The following is a 4707-nucleotide window of genomic DNA, read 5'->3' as shown; positions in this document are numbered from 1 at the left end:
GTACTGCTCCATGGTATGCTGATTATGCTAATTACATTGTTGCTAAATTTATACCACCTAGTTTCACATACCAATAAAAGAAAAAATTCTTTTATGATTTAAGACATTACTTCTGGGATGACCCACACCTTTATAAAGGAGTAGATGGTGTTATTAGACATTGTGTACCTGAGCATGAATAGGAACAGATCCTACGCAAGTGTCACTCCGAACCATATGGAGGACACCACGCTGGAGATAGAACTGCACATAAGGTATTGCAATCCGGTTTTTATTGGCCCACTCTCTTCAAAGATGCGGGTAAGTTTGTCTTGTCTTGTGATGAATGTCAAAGAATTGGTAATATTAATGGACGTCAAGAAATGCCAATGAATTACTCTCTTGTTATTGAGCCATTTGATGTTTGGGGCTTTGATTATATGTGACCTTTTCCTGCCTCTAATGGATATACACATATTTTAGTTGCTGTTGATTACGTTACTAAGTGGGTAGAAGCTATTCCAACTAGTAGTGCTGATCATAACACCTCTATTAAGATGCTTAAAGAAGTTATTTTTCCGAGGTTTGGAGTCCCTAGATACTTAATGACTAATGGTGGTTCACATTTTATTCATGGTGCTTTTTGTAAAATGCTTGCTAAGTATGATGTTAATCATAGAATTGCATCTCCATATCACCCACAGTCTAGTGGACAAGTAGAGTTGAGTAATAGGGAGCTCAAATTAATTTTGCAAAAGACTGTTAACAGATCTAGAAAGAATTGGTCCAAGAAACTTGATGATGCATTATGGGCCTATAGAACTGCATATAAAAATCCTATGGGTATGTCTCCATATAAGATGGTTTATGGAAAAGCATGTCACTTACCTCTCGAACTTGAACATAAGGCATATTGGGCTATTAAAGAGCTCAACTATGATTTCAAACTTGCTGGTGAGAAGAGGTTATTTGACATTAGCTCACTTGATGAATGGAGAACCCAAGCCTATGAGAATGCCAAGCTGTGTAAAGAAAAAGTTAAAAGATGGCATGACAAAAGGATACAAAAGCGTGAGTTTAACGTAGGTGATTATGTGTTGCTATTCAACTCTCGTTTAAGATTTTTTGCAGCAAAACTTCTCTATAAATGGGAAGGTCCTTACGTTATTGAGGAAGTCTATCTTTCCGAGCCATAAAAATCAACAACTTTGAAGGCACAAATCCAAAGGTGGTGAACGGTCAAAGAATCAAACATTATATCTCAGGTAATCCTATAGATGTTGAAACTAATATTATTGAAACCGTAACCCCGGAGGAATACATAAGGGACACTTTCCAGAACGTTTCAGACTCCGAAAAGGAACATGTATGTGGTACGGTAAGTAAACCGACTCCAAAGCAATTCTTATAGCAATTTTTCTTTGTTTTGGAATATTTAAGAAAATAGAAAAATAAGAAGTAGTCTGGGAAGGACACAAGGCCTCCACGAGGGTGGAGGGCGCGCCCACCCCTACTGGGCGCGCCCCCTGCCTCGTGGGCACCTCGTGTGCTCTCTGGACTCCATTTTCTTGCACGATACTTCTTTTGGTCGGTAAAAATTCATTATATAATCTCCCAAAAGTTTTGACCACCATATCACGCAAAAATCTTCTGTTTTCTTTTTGAGTTGTTTTTCTGACAGATCTAGAGCACCATGACGTCTCCAAGCGCTCCCAAGGACAAGTTTTTCGAGAGGGTTATCAACCCCTATCTCGCGAAGGTGCTGCAACACCCTCAAACCATTGAGATGCCTGAGAGGGTACTGCACATCCGTGATGTGGAGGGACCAAGGCGTACAGGAAGCGTGGAGACAAAGCTCGAAGCTATGGAACAACAAGTTTTCATGTGCCAAGGGATGGTGGAGTGTGGACTTAACGCCAACCAGATGATGATCGCGGAGTTCACCAACAACCACAAGCTGGACGCCAAGAACATTGGGGAGACCATCTTCAAGCTTCATGAGAAAATCGAGCACCTCCAAGCCCAGATCTATGACCTGCAAAACCAAAACTGTGAGTATGAATATAGATTCAAGAGGATGAGTTTGGCTGCAGATTTGAGGATCCCAGAGACTCGATCATCCTTCTATGATGGTGAGCCTATGCCTTGGAAGACGGACGACAAGCCTACATCATCAACAACTCCTTCTTCACCACCTCCGAGGACATAATCACATGGGTATGGGCACTCCCCTTGGCAACTGCCAAGCTTGGGGGAGGTGCCCCGGTATCGTATCACCATCACACTCCTATCTTTACCGTTTTACTTAGTTCGATCCTTTTAGTAATATCTTGATCTAGTAGAATAAAGTTTTGGTATGATTTAGTTTTGAGTTTTGCTTTGTGATCCCTCTATGTAATCGAGTCCGTGAGCTATATAATAAAGATTAGTGTTGAGTCAAGGGCTTTGCTATCTTGCTATGATCTTGAGAAAATAGAAAGAATAAAAAGAATAAAAGAGTTCATATTGATCTTATGGATAGTAATGACTTCACATATAAAGAGTATGAGGCTTAAAAGTTGTTGAGAGTTGGCAAACATAGTTTTGGTCATCGTTGCAATTAATAGGAAGTAATAAAGAAAAAGAGGTTTTCACATATAAATATACTATCTTGGACATCTTTTATGATTGTGAGCACTCATTAAAGTATGACATGCTAAAGAGTTGATGTTGGACAAGGAAGACAACATAATGGGTTATGTTTTCTCACATCTTAGTTAAAGTATATTGTCATGGATCGTCCAACATGTTGAGCTTGCCTTTCCCCCTCATGCTATCCAAATTCCTTGCACCAAGTAGAGATACTACTTGTGCTTCCAAATATCCTTAAACTCAGTTTTTGCCATGAGAGTCCACCATACCTACCTATGGATTGAGTAAGATCCTTCAAGTAAGTTGTCATGTTGCAAGCAATAAAAATTGTTCTCTAAATATGTATGACTTATTAGTGCGGAGAAAATAAGCTTTATACGATAGTGTGATATGGAAGTAATAAAAGCGACAGACTGCATAATAAAGGTTCATATCACAAGTGGCAATATAAAGTGACGTTCTTTTGCATTAAGATTTGTGCATCAACCCTAAAAGCACATGACAACCTCTGCTTCCCTCTGCGAAGGGCCTATCTTTTACTTTATGTCTTTTACTTTATGCAAGAGTGAAGGTGATCTTCACCTTTCCCTTTTTCATTTTATCCTTTGGCAAGCACCTCGTGTTGGAAAGATCTTGATATATATATATCCAATTGGATGTAAGTCAGCATGAACTATTATTTTTTACATCACCCAAAGGTGAATATGTTGGGAGGGGAAATTATAAGCCCCTATCTTTCTCTGTGTCCGATTAAAACTCCAAAACCATAAGTATTGCGTGAGTGTTAGCAATTGTAGAAGACTATATGATAGTTGAGTATGTGGACATGCTGAAAAGCTCTATTCTTGACTCTTTCCGATGTTATGATAAATTGCAATTGCTTCAATGACTAAGATTACAGTTTGTTAGTTCTCAGTGAAGTTTCTGATTCATACTTGACATTGTGAATAGATTGTTACTTGAGCATAAGAAATCATATGACAAAATATATTTATGTTGTTGTTTTAAGAATGATCATGATGCCCTCATGTCCGTATTTTATTTTTATCAACACCTCTATCTCTAAACATGTGGACATATTTTTTGATATTGGCTTTCACTTGAGGACAAGCGAGGTCTAAGCTTGGGGGAGTTGATACGTCCATTTTCCATCATGCTTTTATATCGATATTTATTGCATCATGGGCTGTTATTACACGTTATGTCACAATACTTATGGCTATTCTCTCTTATTTTACAAGGTTTGTCAACTCAAGTGACGAGTCTTCCACCGGCGAAACCGAGTCAATTTATAAAATGCAAGACGGCGGGCTTGGGCGCCATTCCGATGGTGACAGTATTCCGGACTCCTATGAGCCATCAAGCAGGGCTGGCTGGTACGCAACAGGTGCTGAACTCATCAACTGCCACAGCCATGACCTCCGGTTCAACAGCTGCTACAACGGCCGGAGCGAGCGGCTCTGTGCGCCCGCCGTCTCAAGTCTTATCCAAACTCTTGGATGCTTTGGCGACTCTGCTAGCCACAGAAGTAACTTCGGCAACTCAAGCACAACATAATGTGGAAGTTGCAAAGCTGCGTGATGAGGTAGCCAAGGCTAGATTGGAGCTCAACGCAGAGAATGCCAGGATGGCACCAGAGCGAGCCGCTTTGGAGGCTGAGACATAACGGATACGTGCGGAGTCCTTTCGTTTAAGTCTGGACCAAAATGCATCAAACGCTGTTCTACGGAGGAGGCACCAGAGCGAGCCGCTTTGGAGGCTGATACGTCCATTTTGCATCATGCTTTTATATCGATATTTATTGCATTATGGGTTGTTATTACACGTTATGTCACAATACTTATGGCTATTCTCTTTTATTTTACAAGGTTTATCATGAAGAGGGAGAATGCCGGCAGCCGGGATTCTAGGCTGGAAAAGGAGCAAATATTGGAAACCTATTCTGCACAGCTCCAAAAGTCCTGAAACTCCACGAAAGTCATTTTTGGAATTAATAAGAATTATTGAGCAAAAGAAGTACCAGAGGGGGCCCACACCCTAGCCACGAGGGTGGGGGGCGCCCCCCTACTGGGCGCGCCCCCTGCCTCGTGGCCCCCC

This window comes from Triticum aestivum, chromosome 4B (genome assembly GCF_018294505.1).
Source record: "Triticum aestivum cultivar Chinese Spring chromosome 4B, IWGSC CS RefSeq v2.1, whole genome shotgun sequence".
NCBI classification, from domain to species: domain Eukaryota; kingdom Viridiplantae; phylum Streptophyta; class Magnoliopsida; order Poales; family Poaceae; genus Triticum; species Triticum aestivum.
The sequence above is the reverse complement of the archived record's forward strand: the minus strand, read 5'-3'. Positions refer to the sequence as shown.